This window comes from Pleurodeles waltl, chromosome 5 (assembly GCF_031143425.1).
Source record: "Pleurodeles waltl isolate 20211129_DDA chromosome 5, aPleWal1.hap1.20221129, whole genome shotgun sequence".
Lineage (NCBI taxonomy): Eukaryota > Metazoa > Chordata > Amphibia > Caudata > Salamandridae > Pleurodeles > Pleurodeles waltl.
In genome coordinates, this window is record NC_090444.1 from 1758817053 (window position 1) to 1758837387 (window position 20335).

Below are 20335 nucleotides of genomic sequence, written 5' to 3' on the forward strand. Positions count from 1 at the left end.
CCTCTTGTGGGATTTTTCAGTTTTCGAAAAGTAATCACTCTCTTCCTGGGAGATTTGTTTATTTAAGTCTCTGTAACGGGAAGAGTAGTCTTCCCTCCCTGTCCTTCAGGGTTTTCTGGAAGAAAGTGTGGCAGATCTTACAGTCTTTGACTTTGTGTTTAGGACAGAGACAATAAATACACTCTTTATGTGGGTCCTGTGAGTGTAGTCTCTATTTGCCACAGGTTTTACATGGCTTACATTAACCCTTTTTGGGATATTCTGACATGGTGAGGGACTCCTAGGCTGATATATGAAAATTATATATATATATATATATCTCCTGAGAAGATTCTTCTTGAATGTAGCTGTTTTGAAGGATAAGCTGAGCAGAGCTCAGGGAAAGTCCCATCACATGACATGCAGTACAAAATCTGAGGGACTGAAGCCTCAGTGCTGAGGGTTCTAAAGGGCGCTGTCATCTGATTGGCTGGATTTTGGGTTGTTTTTAATTAATCTAAATAAGTGAATGTCTTTAACATTGACTTCTATGCAGATTGTACTCTACTGCTTTCTAGATTACCGTGGGACTCCCACTTCAATGATGGGGAATGCCACAAGCATGTGAATTTATGAAAAATCCAATACTGGAGAATGCAAAAGATAGCCTTCATGCCCTCAGACACTCAAAGCCTATTTACATCTAGAAAGTCTGCAAGTCCATTATGACAACAATTGATAAATCTAACTGTTCCAACCCCTCATGGTGGCCCTTAAAATCATGAGCAGAATTTCTAATCTCACCTATAACTGTAAGTAAACAGGTAAACAGTATAGTATGCCATGGCGCCTGTGTGCATGGGTGCATATTGTTTAAAAGTGAAACAGGTAGGCTGGTGTGGCTTCAGGCGTCAAGATGGCAGTAGCACTTTGAGAGTGCTCCAGACCCCTCTGTCATCTGCCACCACTAGCCCTAGTACCCTACATTCAGCAACCCTGACGATGAGGCTGAACCGCCTCTGAATGCCTTGGTGGGGGACTGAAGCGTTGAGGGAGCCTGAAAACGGGCCAATAGAGCCCAGCCTGAGGGCCCGGCTGGGAGGTGAGGCTCAGCGGCCTACATGATGGGACCTGCTGATTGGGAGGCAGCCTAGTGGGATGGGCCGCCTGCCTTATGCGTGCCTGCTGCGGCTACCTCCATCCCAGGGTAGAGGAGACAAAGGAAGAGAGAGGTGTGGCCAGCGGCGAGGCCCTGTGGCAGAGAGGTGGCTGACGGGACGGCGACCCATGGCCTTGGACACCTCCTCTGCCGCCCCCCCAGAGAGGAGAGTCCAGACATGCATGTGGCCTGCGGGTTGGAATCTGAGTGGAACCACGGACCACAGCACGGCCTGAGCTCTCAGGTGACCGCGTTGAGGCAGGAGACAGCCCACTCTGATGCGGTGCTGGCGCAAGGCTGCAGTGGCACCCCGCGTCAGAGAGTGAGGTGGCACAACGTGAAGCGGGCTACAATAGGGCTGCGCGTCACCTCCTAATGCTGCAGCCTGGTTTTCAGGTACTGCAGTGATCGGCTGCAGCGATATCGGCTGAAGGGCGCAGGAATAGACATACATCCCGTTCCCGGGTGAGTGGTAGTGGCCAGCCACGGGCAGAGCACGTGTGCCGAGCAGAGTTGTATGCCTGCTGTGAGCCCTGAAGGAGCTGCTTGTACGAAAGGGGGAGGCCAGGAGGAGGTTAATGGCTTGATGTGATCCTGGAGCCTCCCCTCTCTCCATATCCTTTCACTAGTGCACGAAGGCACGAGATCCCCGATTAGGGGCGCGACCCCCCCGAGCATGGAACATTTTTTGAAGACGACTCCACAAGTAGTGACAAGTGAGGAGCTAGGCCAAGGAGGGGTGACCTAAACCCTACCTGGTAATCGGAGGTGGATTGGCCTGCTGATCGTGCAGCAGCGGAGGGACAGTGCAACACAGTCTGTGGCTCCTGGGATCATCCAGCCACGCAATAGGGAAGGAGAGACAGAGTAGGCAGCCGCCTGCATGCCAGCAGCATATTGATCGGTTCACTACTCAAACGGGCCTTCAGGGACCTGGCACCTTGACACAGGGGGCTCCTGCGATACAGGGTCTGGACACAATCCTGCAGGCTATCCAATCCTCACAACAGGCTGTAGAGACCAAGATCGGAGATGTGCGTGAAGACATGGGCCTGTTGCGGCAAGACTTGCGAACATCGCTGGGCTTAATCAAAGAGGTAGAAGACTGTGTTTTAACAGTAGAGGACGATGTCACAGAACTTAAATCTGAAGTAGCCCAGATGCTGACCTACGCAGGCGGACTTCATCATAGGGCGGAGGATGCTGAAAATAGTTCCAGGCGCAATAATCTGCACTTCGTAGGATTCCCAGAGGGGCGGAGAAGACTCAGCCTGACAAGATTCTGGAAGAGTGGCTCCGGACCTGGTTACCCACCCAAAAATTGTCCTCCTGGTTCACAGTCGAGCAGGCCCACAAAGCACTTGCGCCTAGACCTCCTCCCGGGGGCAGAGGAGACCGATGATTACCAAGTTTCTTAACTTTAAAGATCGAGACGTCATACTCAAAGGAGGGCGAGCACAGTCTGACTTTCGGTGGGAAAACTCTAAAATTCTCATCTTTCCAGATTGTACATGTGAGATGCAGAAAAAACGCAGCTCATATGATGTGGTCAAACAAAAGCTCAGAGCGATGCAGCTGTCTTATATGCTTTTGTTCCCCACAGGTCTCAAGATCCTACTGGATGGGAAATCCTTTTTCTTTGACTTGCTAGACACTGGTTGGGACTGGCTCACCGAGGAGTACCATGTCAGCCGAGGCTCCCCCTACCTCCTGCCCCCCAACCCTGGGGCTGCTTTGTGGTCTAGGTGGGCAGCTTGCTGGGGCTGAGGCGCAGATGGGGCCGCACCCGATCCCACCGGATAAAGCAAAGCAGTGCATCCCGTTCAACACCTGCTTCAGACACCTTGGTTTTGGTGTTGTGTTTCTAGGCGACAGATGCTTCAGGGATGGAAGTTGGGGGAGTTTGAGGAATTATTCGTACCAAGTTAGATAGTAAGTTACAGTTGTGTTTTTTATATACTAACCCTTTTCTTTCAGGAGGTCACAACATGCACTTAGGTTTCCTTTCTATGCACAACTCTCATAGATGGGCTCCCTGCCCACAGACCCATTACCCTGGAAATCCAGACACACATTAAGTTCTAAATGCAAATGAACACTGTAACCTCGAACACTCCTGGGCTTTCTAATACAGTAATTTCTTGGAACTTCAATGGACTATTAGATAAGATCAAACGCTGTGTGGTTTTTAGTGCCACCCGTCGCTTTACCCCTTCTATATTGTTGCTTCAGGAAACGCACCTGATGGCACTTGATGCCCCCATGCTAGCGCGTTGAAATAAAACTTTTCTCCACTATACTGGCCACCCGGTTCCAACGAGTGCTCCATTCCCTAATCCACCCGGATCAATGCAGGTTCATGCCCGCCAGAAGCACCCGACATTGCCGCTGAGGGCTTCATGCAGCCTTGGCCTACGGCCGTTCTTTGCCCCCACAATTGGCACTGTTTCTCATAGACTTCGAAAAGGCATTCAACATGGTTGATTGGTCGTACCTTTTTCAGGTACTAACAAAAGCAGGGATTGGCCCTAAATATCGGAGGCTGGTGCAACTCCTCTACTCCAATCCATTGGCCCGGGTGCAAATGAACAGAGTAGTTCCAGACCCATTCCCCATCCGGAGCAGAACCCATCAGGGGTGTCCTTTATCCCCGCTCCTGTTTGCATTAGCGATTGAACCACTGGTGTAGATTATAAGAGAGTATCCATTGGTTAGCTGTTGTGCCTGGTCCACCGGGTGGGAAGGCCGCATCTCCTTATATGCCGACGATGCACTTCTCTATTTGGCCAACCCGGCCAGTAGTGTATCTAGGTGTTTGCAACTCATGAATGACTCTTAACCCTGGCAAGTCTGTGCTGGTCCTGTTGCACTCCGTGAGGGACTGCTATGATTGACAAGACAACATCCCAATTCGGCGCAATAGCTTCCGGTACCTGGGTATCAATGTTGCCCTGCTGCCTGAGCCGGCGTGGTCCCTCAACATCACATCGCTCACCCGGAAGATTAAGGAAGACCTCAAGAGATGGCAAACCCTGCCCCTTAATGTTCTGGGAAGAATAGCCCTGTATATGATGATGATATTGCCCTGCCTCCTTTACCTCCTCCAGAACTTCCCCCATCAGCTTTCCTAACGATGATACTGAGAGATGGACTTGAATTGCATTTCACATCTGTCAGTGTGACATCTATGAAGGTGTGTTGGAAATGGCCCTTTTTGCAGGGTTATCCCCAAACTTTTTTGGCCTTCTTCCTCCTTTTTTTTTAGGTCTGTTTTTGCTGGTTTATTGTCTCTGCGCACTTTACCACTGCTAAACAGTGCTAAAGTGCAAGTGCTCGCTATAGAAATTGTACTGTTGATTGGTTTATCCATGATTGGCATATTTGATTTACTAGTAAAGTGCGCTAGAGGTGCCCAGGCCCTGTAAATCAAATGCTACTAGTGGGCCTGCAGCACTGGGTGTGCCTCCCACATTTGTAGCCCTTGTAAACATGACTCAGACCTGCCATTGCAGTGTCTGTGTGTGCAGTTTTAAACTGCCAATTCGACTTAGCAAGTGTACCCACTTGCCAGGCCTCAACCTTCCCTTTTAGTACATGTAAGGCACCTCTAAGTTAGGCCCTAGGTAGCCCTATTGGCAGGGTGCAGTGTATGTTTAAGGTAGGACATATACAAGTGTGTTTTATATGTTCTAACAGTGAAATACTGCCAAATTCGGTTTTCACTGTGCAAGGCCTATCTCTCTCATGGGTTAACATGGGGGCTGCCTTTTTTAAATAAAGCGCAGATTCCCTTTGAGAGTAGATAAAAATGTGGAGTTTAGGGTCTCTGAACTCACAATTTAAAAATACATCTTTTAGGGAAGTTGGTTTTTAAATTGTCTGTTTGAAAATACCACTTTTAGAAAGTAGGCATTTTCTTGCTTATACCATTCTGTAACTCTGCCTGTTTGTGGATTGTCTGTCTGGGTCAGTTTGACAGTTGGGCTGTTCACACCTCTCCTCTAGACAGTGACACAAAAGGGGGCGGGGGTATAGCCTGCATACCTTGATGAGCCATCTGAGCTAGAGAGGAGGGAGGAGTGGTCGTTCACACCTGAAAGGACTATGCCTGCCCTCACACAATGCAGTCTCCGATCCCCTGGTGTGCGTCTGGGGCCTGGCCTGAACAAGGAAGGATCTTGCAAACACTTGAGACTTTGCTTTGAAGTTTGCCAGCTTCAAAGGCAGAACTAGGTATAAGAAGAAGACCCAAAACCCCAGACTTTTAGAATCTTTCCTGAATCAAGAGGAACCTCTGCCCAGGAGAAGAGCTGAAAGAGGAGGACTGCCCCTTTGCTGTGCTGCTTTGCTGGACTGGCCTGCAGTTGCTGCTTCTGCCTGAAAGGAGTGCAAAAGGTGAACTTTGCTGAGTGTCCTGTTTGAGAAAATTCTCCAAGGGCTTGGAGTAGAGCTTGCCTCCTGTTGGAAGTCTCAGGGACACCAAAGACTTCAGTTACCTCCACCTGCAGGACTAGAAACTGTGTGTTTTGTGCCGTTCAAGAGGATAAACCACTGCGACGACGCCAACGACACCGCTGGCCTGCACCGTGACCTGCTGACGCCACACGGAGTCGCATTGCCCAGCTTCGCATCGCGACCCTGGTCTCCCCGACGCGTCATCGGATGACTTCACTGAGCCGCTGCTCACACCGCGACCTGTGGGCCCTGCACTCCGGCATCACCTGCTCACACCGCAGCATGGGCATCCCCGACGACGCTCCTGCTGACACCGGCATCGCTGTCTGCACCGTGGTCTGTGGACACCGCTCGTGAGGTACACGAAGCACCGTCCTGCGCCGCAGCCCCGGTCCACCGACGCCAGCACCATCGACTTCTGTGTCATCACCTGCCATCCTGCCTGCACCGTGGCCTGTGGTCACCGCTCGTGAGGGTCACGAAGCACCGTCCCATCCTGCACCGCTGGTTTGGGCCTACCAACTACAGCACTTCAGCAACAACAACGACGCTGCCTGCACCGTGACCTGTGGACACCGCACGTCGCACCGACCTGCTTCACACCGCAGCCCTGGTTTCACCAACGCCGCTGGATGCCGCCACCAAGCCGCTGCCTGCACTGTGACCTGTGGGCACCACACGTTGCATCATCGCACTTCGCACCGCAGCCCTGACGCCATCCACGCTGGCGCACCTAACTTCATCAGCCTGGAGTTCGATCTGCAACGCGTGTGACCTCAAGGGCCCAACGACTCCTGCACCGACTCCGGACCCGACACCGCAACGTCAGTGATGCCGCCCTCTGGAGCTCACTGCGAGGATCACGACGCCCTGCAAATCCAAGGTACTGTTTGTGGGTCTTCCCGACACCGTAGCTGGCCCGCAACGCCGCGGCCGCCCTGAACTGTTGGTTTTGTTGATCATGACGCCGTGATAGGCCCAGGTGGAGCTATCGACTTCAAGGAACTGTAGTCTTGAGTAAATCTTGTATAATTCATATTTTTCTTACTGTATGTTGGATTCTTAACGTATTTGGTCTTGTTGTATATGGATAAATATTGGCTATTTTTCTAAAACTGGTGTGGTGTCCTTTTGTAGTGTTTTCACTTATTACTGTGTGTTATGTGCAAATGCTTTACACATTGCTTCTGAGATAAGCCTGACTGCTCGTGCCAAGCTACCAAGGGGGTGAGCAGGGGTTATCTGAGCGGGTATCTCCCTTATCCTGACTAGAGTGAGGGTCCCTACTTGGACAGGGTGCAAACCGACTGCCATCTAGAGACCCCATTTCTAACAGGGTGGACTTGGGATTTTTTATACCTTTATTAGCTAGTCACGCAACTGTTGGTAATTAATGACTGGTTGGGAGGCGGGTGGTCAGAACCGCAGTACCAGCTTGAACTCCTGACCCTGGGTTTTTCTAAGCTCCTAGAGCTGTTATATGGTGCTCCCCTTCCCAGAGAGATTCCTGAAGTAACAAGAATGGTGTTTGCGGGGTGGAGAGCGGCCCAGCGTGAAACATCTGGTGGGCAAAACTCACCCAGCAAACCCCCCTGTGGCGGGGAACAAGGCTCCGGGAGGTCTCCACTCTAGAGGGGTTTCACAAATGGCATACCATAGGCATTTCGCTTCTGGGGGATGTCTGGGGTGCCCTCATATGTTACAATTTGCGGAGTTGCAACAACAATATTCTCTCTCAAATACTCAATTCCACAAATACCTGCAACTTCAGCATGCCTTGGGGGCCCATATTCAGACTGGCACGGTCCTCCTTCAGTTTAGCTCAGTGGAAGCAAAGGTTCTAATGGGTGACCTGGGCAAGGGTGGGGTGTACCAAATATATCGTACCCTGATCATTAATATGATGAGGCCCGCGCACGAGGCTTAGAGAGCGATGGGAGGGTTGGCTGGGGCAGATGGAGGAGGAGGATTGGTGGGATGCCTTGATAGCCCTGAGGACCCAAACCACAGCCTCTCGCCTCCGTTTGGTCCAGACATGCTATTTACACACTGCATACCTTGCCACTGACAGAATGTAGAGTGCTGTCTTCAGGCCTGTTGTATAGCTATTTTAGCCATATTTTAGAAATTTTATTTTAGCAAACTAGGCCTGCAGCTGTGCACTCAGTTACATTTTATTCAGCATTGCTTTATTTTTCTAGCATTAGCCACATTCGCGTTGTTGTTTTATTTTCTCTATCTATTTGTTCCTTCGCCTAGGAAAGCATCATGTTCTTAGCATTGCACTTTCTGCTTTCCTCAAGGCTGCAGTCAGATAGGGTTGCCGGCAAAAGTGGTACGCTGTGTCTTCAACATTCACAGAAATATACCTATCCTATGTGGAGACCCTTCCTTAGAATATCAACTGTTTTATTATAAAAACACTTCTTTGTCCCATACACGTTAGATGGAGATTCCATCCAGATGACCACGACTGCAGGCTGATTGCAGATTGGCTTTGCTACAGCTGCTTGCTTAGACTACCAAATCCCTGGCTTATATGGGTGCAGGATCTCTCTAGACTAAAGGCTTCCTTGCTCAGGTATGAGGGATGATGTCTTCCCAGGGGAGAAACCTGAAGGGCAGATTAGGACATATCACGCTGTGCTCTAACATAGCTTAGGCAGGAAAAATATATATCACGCCTAGTGACAGTATGGTGGTACTGTTTTTGAGTTTCCCACTCCTTGTCACCTTCTTGCTTCCAGTGTGTTCTGTCATCCTAGATATTGCAAAACATGCAACAGACTCACTCTACCTGCCCCAGCTGCTCACGACCCAACGTAGATTTTTACCCCATTGTGTGGGCTTGCCCATACATAGAGACTTACTGGCGGGCGGTGACCCTGGACTGTCCAGTGTGTTGACTGTGGAGGTGGAGTTGGCTTCATTGCCAATCTTGTTGGGTGTCCTTGAGGGAGTGGGGAGCAACAGGGCAGACCGCACCTTTATGGGGACAGCGTTCCTGATAGCGAAGTGCGATATTGCTGCCAATAGGAGACTGGAGAAAGCCCCTACTTTGACAAGGTGGAGACAGGGGTGGACTGGTGTGCCCATCAAGAGAAGCTGGTCTATGAGATGCAAGGGTGTCCAGCCAAGTATTATAAAGTGTGGGGTAAATGGAAGGTTTTGTGATACCTAATAATAAATAGACTCTTGCACTGAGACATTGACAGCTAAATGTTGATCTCCTTGGAGTGTGCAATGTGTCAAGGGAGTGAACTGTTGAAGTTTTGCATTAAAATAGTGCAATTGTGTTATATCAATGGCATAGATGTGACATATTGTTAAGTTGCTGCAGCAATAAAATCAATAAAGAAGGTTGTTTAAAAAAAAAGTGAAACAGGTAAAGTATGTTAATGTGCACTTTTCTACAGTATCAGAGACAACAGCCCTAATTATGGATAGCCCAGGGTTTTCTGATCCCTGAGCGAACCCCTGCTTGGAATTTCAAGTTGTGCAGAGGTTACCACACCCAGGAATTACCAGGTGCAATGAGGTCCACAGCAATTGCTAAGTTTCAGGCAGGCATTGTAAAGGTATGTGGAGTTAAGAATAATAAATCTATGCTTAGTTATATACTTTGAGCCTCAATATTTTGGCCATCATTTTATGGGCAGTACAATGTTTCTGTAGCAGATAGTTCTATATGCAACTAGAGTGTACCTATACATTAAATATAACGTGCTGAAGTAATATGAAAATTGAAAACTTGATCAAGTTATTTTCCCTAAAACATAATAGACAAAATGTGCCCAACTTCTTCTTGAATTTATGTACATACTCCTGGATTTCTATTTCACACACTCTAAATGTCTTTGTGAATTGGCCCACAGATCTAAAACTGCAATATTGAGGGAATGTTCACACTCAATCAATTCAAATACAAAGGACTACGCATTTCTGAACTTTTACTAATGGGCAGTTAGGCATTTTGAGGCCAATTTGCATAGGTGTTTATAGTACTACTGCACATACCCATAAATTCCTTTGTGAATTGGCCCCATCATCTTTATTTACTCTTCAAAAGCTAATTTTATGAAACTTTGTTTTGATCATTGCCTAAGAGGCAACAGTTACTCAACAGACTTTGCATAGGTCTCTCCATGTTTACCATACAGATTCACTTTACTCACCCCAAGTTCCAAGTATTTCTCAAGGGCTGAATCAGATTACAGCATACTATAGTTTTGCAACCTGGAAGCGCCCAACTCACAGGTTTAAAATATCAAAATTAATCTTTTGGTGAAAGCACTGTTCATTCCTAATATGTTCTGCTTTATCTTCACCCAAGTCGCATTCTAGTTGTTTTACATCTCACATGAAACTACAACATGGAACCAGATTTATAGAAGTCAGCCTCCCGCACAAGTGTCTCCTTGGGTCTCCTGCTTTGCAGGAAACACACACTGGTATACAGAATGGAAATTCTTATGCTTTTTTTCCACAGTGTTCTGGGGGCAACACTTGCCAGCAATGCTACATTACATTTAATCCTTTAAAAAAAATATTTAGAGGTTTTTTAACTTTCACTAAAATATTTCAGGCCATGCGTAGTGGGTGGTTTAGACAGAGCCTAGACCAAATCCCCACAGTGCACATCCAAAAGCCATGCTCAGTGGGGAAGTCAACTGAATGGGATAGAAAAAAATCCTGGAAGAAAACAAAGGTGAAAGTAATTTTCTAGTTAGATATGGTAATAAGATCTTACCTTGCTTTTAAAAAAAAAACTCATAAATTCGCTGAAAAGCACAAAGGTTAAAGTGACATTATACATAGTTATGGTAATAAAATCTTAAGTTACGTAAAATAAATTCCTAGAAATTCACTAAAAAACAAAGGTTAAAACAATGATGGTTACGTTTTGAAATAGCACAAAAACTAATTGTTAATAAACAAAAAACATTGAAATTCACAAGTTATACTTTACAGAGCTAACTATAACTTGAGCCTCTACCACGCACTGCCTATCACCTCAAACATTACATCACTGATAACATGTTTATGACATCACTGATGACACCTCAATGACATAATTAAAGACATCACATATGACATCATAGTCATATACAACAGAGAATTTCTGTGTGAACACATTTGGGTACTGCTGTAAGCACATAAATAAAACCACACCCCTGGAGCCAGATATCAACTACATTAGTGTTTAGTGTCATTGTATGTCTGCGACATGCGCATGTTGCAATGTTTCTTTGAGTGTGTTGAAGAGTATTGCTAGATGTGAGAGAGAATAGCCTTGTGTTGATTAATTCACTAATAATTCACCTAGTTGAAATTTTTTATGCATGTTCATCTGTTATATTTACACGTCCTTATCTGATTTGTAGAGGTATCTGCAATGCTTACAGTTTTACAACTAGTTTTTAATATTTTGTTTTAATTATATTTTAATTTTTGTAATATTTGAGCAATGTGAGGATATTGGTGTATGCAATTTGTGAAAATTTAAATTAACTATTTTCAAAATGATTTTATTTTGATCTCATTTATCTTATTTTTATGTTTTTTAGGTGTTGATAGTATTATTCTCTGCCACTACTGATTTGTATGTCATTCCCTTGCAGTGCCTGTAAGTGGCTAGGAGTGGGGAAACAGCCATTACAACACGGCTCTTACCACACATAGCCTTTAGCACACATGCACCATTACCACGCATGGCCTTTATCTCACTTTTTTTTTTTACAACGCATATGCTTTTACCATGCATGCCTTTACAACAAATTTTGTTGTAAAAGCATGAATGGTAAGGGCATATGCATTGTACTGGTGGTAAGAGCATATGCAAGGTAAAGGCACCAGTGTGGTAATGGCGTCATTGCAGGAAATGGAGAGACCCTTCTGTTTCCTCTTTACGAACCTGCGACATGACTCAGAAGAGGTGGCTCGTCGTCATGGTGAGTGAGGTAGGGGGCGGGGTACAGTTTTAGGGCAGGGGTATGGTTTTAGGGCCTGGGTCAGGGGGATGGTTTTAGGGCTCAGGGCAGAGAATGGGTATTTTCTTACAAGGGCTGGGGACCGGGGTGGGGTCGTGCTGGGGTCTTTTAGTACAGAGTCTGATTGGGCAGACTGACTGTCCACTGAAAAAGAGTGCTTGCATTACATTTTTTGTCTTGCTGGAACCGTATTTTCAAAACAACATGACTATGGTGGGTATGTAATTAGCAAGGCAATAGGCAGGATTTGTTTATTATGAAAACTGATGACAAAGACAGTAAGCCAGACTAATTTATTGTGAAAAGCATATTTTAAAGTAAGAAGGTGTTTTAAGGGTGGATTGTTATACCAGTGTGTTAAAGATTTTGTGTTAGATGTGTTCAGATTACTGTAGTAAGCGAGGTGTGTTTGTGTTGATTAACCCCTGTCACAAACCCTGGGGTTAGATAATATGCACTCTGATAATCCTTGTTTACTGCTTTTACATGAGGTTGTATTTTGTTTTGCTAAAACGTTTTTTGTAAATATTTTCAATTTTAGATCTGTAGTCCTGTTGGTTATCTTGTGGGAAAGATTCAATTCAATTCAATATACTGGAGGTGATTATGGTAGCAATACAATTATAAAGGCAACAGCATAGGCCTGAATGGTTCAATGGGAAAAGCTATATGAGATGCCATAAGTCTAATCTGTTTACAATGAAGAGTATGGGACTGGAATGTCCCCTGCATGAGGTACAATTGTGTACCTGCTGTGTGTGCTCAAACATAATTTTTTTTAAATGACGCAAACCCCAATAACCCTTAGACCTGGGTAGATAAATATTAAGAATAACTTATGGTAAAAAAAAAGGAAGAAGTATATGCCTTGACTTCCACAGTTAAATTAATTTCTCAAACAGATGAACCACATGTATTCAATCTGGTATCCTTAAATTAATTCATATTTTATTTTTGTACCAAATCGTCCACTATAATTTTTTGGTTTAATCACAGATTTCTTATGGTTTTTTATAAGAACTAGGTGCTCCTAAAAATGTAAACACAGTGATAGTGAATATTGTGATGTATAAAAGTGCCAGTGTTATATACAATATATACAGAAAAAGTGGTTAAAAATAGAACGTGAGCTTCCAAAAGGCTCCTTCAATCCAGGAGTCCTGAAGTCACTAAGTTATTTAACATCAATCCACAATACATTTTTTGTCGACGTTTCAACCCTTTATACCGATATAACTCAGCAGCGGGTCATCAACAGGACTGGAAATCTCTATTTTTGGGTAGCACCTATCAATTTAAATGTATCTAATTTGTTGCTTATATTTATTTTTTGGCAATGAATTCCAAAATTATTGATCGTCTTCAACAGTGACATCAATCACAATGTCTTACAAGTACAGTCTTGTTAAAGAAGGAGCAAAAAACAACAAGTGATGGACGGAATGCTGAACATTGTCAAACATTCACCCCCAGTACAGTGATCTGGGCCTAAATCCATCGTTTTTTTGCTGCCCATGCCATTCCAGTTTGGACCCAGCCATATGCAAATCAGTCTTGACCCTGTTCCCCATGGGAACAGTCCAGCCCGAACTGCTAGGCCAGGTCTTCCCTGGACTGGAAACAAGCATCCTGGGACCGGTTTCGGGGTTTCACCCCTCATCAGCCAGGCTAGCTTGAATCCAGTGGCAAGAAGGAGCGCCATATCTTTAGATTCTTCACCATGTGTTACAGACTCCCCGTCATCTCAGCCCTCTGTCTTTTTAATTTATAGCCACAGTAGTGACAGACCTTCATGACTTTTCTACGGCCGCACCAGAAGACGCCAAACTTCAAACTGCATGAATCTGTGATCAAGGCTTTTGACTTTGCCGCACACTAATATAAGGTGTGCCCGAAGGATTAGGCCTGCTGTGAACTACAATAGGTTCTTGACTTGCCCTAAATTTGGGGGGTGCACAAAGTGAGCCCTTATTATGAGAGCATACTGTCCTCGTTATGTTTCACACTTGTATAGCAGAAGTGGCAGCATACCGTATTTTGTAAATAGTTATAGTGACAAGGTCTTTTTACTTCACATATGTGAATGCAGGTGTACCGGTGCATATATTTAAATGTTCCACTGCTCATGGTCAACGTAGAATCTTAGCGCCAAGATGTCTAGAGCTGAGCTTGTGCATGTAAGCAGTACATGTGTGCCTAAGTGAGCCACAGCAATACAGACACACGGTTTCCACATCTGCTTTCTGCAAAAAACATATAGATGTTGAAGTTCATGACCCACTTGTTTTTCCAGTTCCAAGTTCTCTTCGACCAAGGCAGTACTCCACAGGTTCCTCAAAGCACTACGGGAGCACATCACTTGGAGTTTGACCTGAAGGAGGAATAACTGAACTTGTACTGGGGAACAATGGCTCCAACCTATGTGAGAGGGAAGGAAGCAGAGGAGGTGATCAAGAACCGAGGAAGGGACTGAAGTAATTGACCTGACTGAAGGCCGAGGAAGGGACTGCAGTAATTGACCCTGGCATAGGGGTCCGTTCAACAGAGATTCACCATAAAACATGACCGTCAAGATTGGGAGCACCAGTCCTCCTATGCAGCTTCATCTAAGGAACTCTGAACCTGATGAAGTTGGCCAAAAATCTCCTTGAATTATCCACGCTGTCGCTGCCAAAGCAGAAGGAGTCGTGTGTCTGACTGTTAGGCTGGACTGAAGCCAGGATAAATGCCCAGTTGTGGCACCCACTGCGAGCATAAATCAGACTTATGATTCCCTCAAAGTTTGTTAATGCCTTTTAAAAGATCTTATTGCTGTATAAGCCACCTTCCTGATCCACTTGAATGATTTTATATGTATGGTATAAGTCTATAAGGATATTCACAAACAATTTTGTTTAGTAATGCTTCTTAATTAAGTTAATTTCATCACATCTTCATCCTAGAATTCAAATTATTTTCTCAATTGTTCTGTAGAGTATGTCATCTATAACAATGATGCTTTTCGTAGGGTTAGGGACCTCTAATCAGCAATGCTTACACATGAGGTATGCACACCCAAGTCTGATTTCAAGGTGGTCCCACTGGTGTCGGCACACACCCCTGGAATGCAACATATCTCCCACACTGAACTAGCTGGATACCCCTATAATGTCAACATACTTCAATATGATCTTTCACGCGGGTACCCCCAAAATACTAATATTGATTACTCAATAGGTGACACGTCCCAGCTACTAAGAAGGGAGGGTAGGGGTAGTTTACGGGTATTTTGTTGTTTGTAAGAGGAACTGATTCATATTCTTGATACTCAACAACCATACAATGTGTGTGTGAAACTGAGTATATGATGAATCTAAATTCTAATGCATTATATGAACACTTCTAATCTCATAATACTGTATTTGTATGATAAAATACAATAAAGTTTGTGTTAAAAAAACAATGATTCTTTTCTTATCTCCACATTTCTAAGGTATTTCCTTATTCAATGCATTTTGGGAGCAAATGTCTAATTGTCAGAGGAACTTATTCATGTGTATAAAACTAGAATACAAAAGAAAACATAATTGAAGATTCTATAAAACAACATCTCAAATACATTCTCATTATGTTGGTAGCACTTATATTCGAGCAACCTTCCCTTAAGTTGACCATTTTGCAACTGTGTCTTCAATGGGACTCCATAATTCAATATGGCCACTGCAAACCTGACAAGGATATCCACTGTGTTGCAGTCACATGTTTAACATTTAGGCCCTCATTATGACATTGGCGGTAAATCCTGCTTACCGGCATGCCGACTGCCGCCAACATAACGTCGCCGCAGCGGATAACCGCCATGCATATTATGGCTCACACATACCAATTGTCACTATACAGCCACACACACAAGTCCGCCAGCCCAAAGATCAGTGATAAACTGGCGGTAGCAAAACCCACACCGTTACGCCAACAGAACTACGCTCACTGCATTATGATCCATGAATCAGCGCGGCGGACATTCAATGGCGGTAAACCATTGGCGGTACATATCGCCGTACTAAAAATACACACACTCAAACAAAACTACACCACATTGGACAATTCAAACTACACACACCTGACACACATACACACACCACACCCACACCACTATAAAACACACACCCACACTACCCACAACCCTTTACGACTAGAAAGAATTGCCACCAGAGACAGCAAGAGCACACACACAACCAGAGCCACATAACATCATCACCTATACACAATCCACGCACCTTACATCACACACCCCAACACATCACCCTACACACCCTCACCCACACCACTCACACTACACCCATGGCACCACAACGACACCCCAGATTCTCTGAGGAGGAGCTGAGGGTCATGGTGGAGGAAATCACCCAGGTAGAGCCACAGCTATTTGGAGCACAGGTGCAGCAGACATCCATTGCTAGGAAGATGGAGCTATGGACAGGTTCAATGCCGTAAGACAGCACCCCAGAACAAGGGACGACATCAGGAAGAGGTGGAACGACCTATGGGGGAAGGTACGTTCCACAGCAGCAAGACACCAACTAGCTGTACAGAGGACTGGCGGTTGACCCCCACCTACGCCCCCACAACTAATAACATGGGAGGAGCAAGTCTTGGCAATCATGCATCCTGAGGGCCTGGCAGGAGTAGGAGGAGGACTGGACTCTTGTAAGTCAAACCTTTATTACTATCACCCCCCCTACCTGCATGCCATCACAAACCCCCACCCTCACTCCCATCACTTCACCACCTCCCACATACCCCACCATCACAACCCACTCATCCCAATACCAAGCCCTGCATGTAACACCAATGCATGGACACCCCTCCCAGACTTGCATGGGCACCTATCACCACTGCACGCACATTGGAGAGAATCACCTAGCCCACCAAATAGCTACTCACTCAAAGGCAAATCTGCCAGGGCAACAACAACCATAGAGGGCAACACACCCATGCACAAAATTTCAAACGCAGAAACAATAACACTGCATTCACATCCCCACAGGTCCCACCGCCAATGTCACCAGAGAAGAGGTGCCAGCAACATCCAGTCCCCCCACAGAAAAGGCCCACAGGGATGACAGCAGCTCTGGTCGCCTGGATCTGGATAACCAACCTGGCCCATCCGGGACCTCCGGACAGTCAGTTACCCAGGCACACCCTCCCACCACAACCACAGAGCCTCCCCCTCAGGAAACACCACCACACACCCACCCAGCAGGCCCATACGTCTGTCCCCAGGACACGACAATCAGCAGTGTGTCCACTACTACAGGGACCCCAGGCCACATAACAAACACAGGACAATCAGGGACCTGGGGTCAGTGGCAGTGGGCACACGGTTCAGGGGACAGAGGCACAGGACAACAGGGAAGCTGGGAGGACTGCTGTGCAACAGGGGGAGGACAGGCCCAGGGAACCAACTCTCCAGGAGGCACTCACCCCGATCCTGGGAGCATACCACCATTCCCAGGAGACGATGGGCCAGATACTGGACAAGTTGCAGGAGAACATGCGGCTGCAGGAGGGCCAGTACCTGGGGATCAGGGAGGACTTGAAGGACATCAACACCACCCTGGTCTCCATTGCAGGGGTGCTGGCAGACATGGCCAACACTATGAGGGAGGCAGTGGCACCTCCCTGGGCTTCTGCCACTAGCCAAACCGATGAACAGCCCTCCACCTCCTCTGCCGCTAGTGGACAGGGGGCCCGCCACAGGAACAACAGGCCACCAGCACCCCTCCCCCTGCAGAAGGTGCACCACCCCGCAAACATTCCCTGCAATCCAGGCAGAAGCCAGAGACTATTGCCAAGACCTCTGCTAGGAAATAGGACTCTCCTCATTGTCACCCTTGTGTCCCACTCTGCCACCCTGTCCACCTTGAACTGCCATTGCTCCCCTTCCTATGCCCCCTTGGACAATGCACCTGTGATACAAATAGACTGGACTCTAACCTGGACTCCAAGGGACTTTCCTCCATCATTTCCCAGCCCACTGCACATCCCCCTCTACATCTTAGCACTTAAATAAACACCCTTTGAATGTATGGAGTATGTCAAATGATTTAAGTATGTATTCGCTTAACAAGGTTTAAACATTGAAAATCAACTGTACAGAAATATATACATAGAAATGACCTGTAGTTGGCTGCAACAAACACACCAGGAGCGATAGTGGGGCACAAATATCTGCAAATAGAGATGCCAAAGGCTACAGTGAGTGGCCATAGAAGTGGGAAAATCAGCCTGCCAGTGACAATGTCAAACACAAACTGTCAATTACATGTGAAGTTACACTGTCTTACCTGTGTGTCATTGGACGTATTGATGAATTATTGCACTTCTGTTGTCCTCATCCTCACCCTCTGCCTCCTCATCTTCACTGCCCACAGGGTTCACTGCTTCCACACGGCCATCTCCAGCCTCATCCTGCTGCAGAAAAGGCACCTGGCGACGTAAGGCAAGGTTGTGCAACATACAGCATGCCACGATGATCTGGCAGACCTTCATGGGTGAGTAGTACAGGGATCCACCTGTTAGATGGAGGCAACAAAACCTGGCCTTCAGGGTACCAAAGGTCCTCTCTATAATTCTTCTTGTTCGCCCATGTGCCTCATTGTAACGTTCCTCTGCCCTTGTCCTGGCATTCCTCACAGGGGTCAGTAGCCATGAGAGGTTGGGGTAACCAGAGTCACCTGCAAATATCGAGGGACAACTGTTAGCCACACACCAATCCTTAGGGCCCACACCATACCCCTACACCAACATCCACTGGGTGGGAACCAGGGTTCACCTATTAGCCACACCCTGTGCCTCTAGAGTTGAGCCATCACATATGGGATGCTGCTATTCCTCAGGATAAAGGCATCATGCACAGATACTTTGCATTGACGTGGGAGATGTACTGGTCCGCCAGGCACACCCTCTGCACATTCATCAAGTGAAAACTCTTTCGATTTCTGAACACCTGTTCATTTCAGCAGGGGGTGGGGGGGGACAAATGCTATATGTGTACCATCAGTTGCCCCAATAATGTTGGGGATATGTCCCACTGCATAGAACTCAGCTTTCACTGTGACCAAATCCTCCACCTGGGGGAAAACGATGTAGCTGTGCATGTGTTTAATCAGGGCAGACAACACTCTGGTCAGCACTACAGAGAACATTGGCTGAGACATTCCTGCTGCCAAGCCCACTGTCACTTGGAAGGAGCCAGTTGCCAGGAAATGGAGTGATTGATAGCACTTACACAAGAGGGGGGATCCCGGTGGGGTGACGGCTAGCAGAGATTAGGTCAGGCTCCAATTGGGTACACAGCTCTGTGATTGTGGCCCTGTCCAGTCTATAGGTGAGGAAAATGTGCCTGTCCTCCATTGCTGACAAGTCCACCAGGGGTCCGTACATGGGGGTATGTCTCCATCTCCTATTCATCCACAGTGGTTGCAATCTATGGGACAAAATGGTAAGCAGCTGGTCAGTATCTCCTATTTCCAACCACTACACTTAAATGCATGTTGTGATTGTAACAGTATTGTGTTTGAGAGGTCCATATGGTGCATATGTGTACTGTGATCCAGTTAGGAGCCATGGCCTGCACCCCCCCCCTGAAATGGCGTCCGCCTGTCCTGTTTGCAGGGACAGGTGGAAATGAGGTAATTCCGCTGACGTTGTGCGCCGTTGCGGGAGGCGGTCAAAAACTGCTGTGCAACTCCTCATTGGTTAACATTGGGCCCTATGGGGTACAGTGGCCAATGGTGATGTACGCCCGCAGTGACGGTATGCACCACCGCAGACGTCACCGCCATTTTCTATCTAATTCCACACTTGCTGTGTGTGTCGTGTACGCCAAAAGTGGTGTTGTTGCCGCCATTGACCAAGTGTATCCTTTGTCTCTTCACCGCCTTTTTTGTTTTGTCCCCCTATCCTTATGTGCCATAGCATCATCTGGCAGAGGAGCTGAGGCACCGGCGACGGAGGGAGCTGCATCCCACAGGGCCCAGGAGGCCGAATGCACCAACGGTGAGGGCACCAGTGGGACGGAGGGTGAGAGGAGCCCCACAGCAGAGACAGGAGAGGACAGTTCGGACACGGATTCCTCCTTTGATGGAAGCTCACTGGTGGTGGCGGACACCTCTGTGCCCACCCCAGCTACAGGTACATCCGCCACCCCCGTACCAGCACCGCCCTCCCAGCAGCCCCTCAGCGTGTTTCCCGTGCCCGCTCACCCAGGAGGGTGGGCATCTCCTTCGGCCCAGGCACCTCAGGCCCTGCCCAGTGAGCTCTGCTGCCCTGAGTGAGGAGGCTATTGACCTCCTGCGATCCATCTCTGTTGGGCAGTCAACCATTGTGATTGCCATCCTGGGGCTGGCAGCCCAAATCCAACAGACAAATGCATTCCTGGAGGGCATTCACACAGGCATGGCGGCCCAGCAGAGATCAATCCAGGCTCTGGCCTCATCTCTGATGGCAGCCATTGTCTCCGTTTCTAGCCTCCCCCCTCCAACTTCCTCTACCCTATCCCATTCCCCTCAACCCCAACCTATCCCAAGCACACAGTCAGACGAGCAGGCACCAAGGACAACACACAAGAGTGGACATGGCAAACACAAGCACCACACTTCATCCCACAGGCACTCACACAAACACCATCCAGTTGCAGACATACCAACATCCACTGCCTCCACTGTGGCCCCCTCCTCCGCGTTGTCCACCTCCCTCCCAGTTGCGTCTA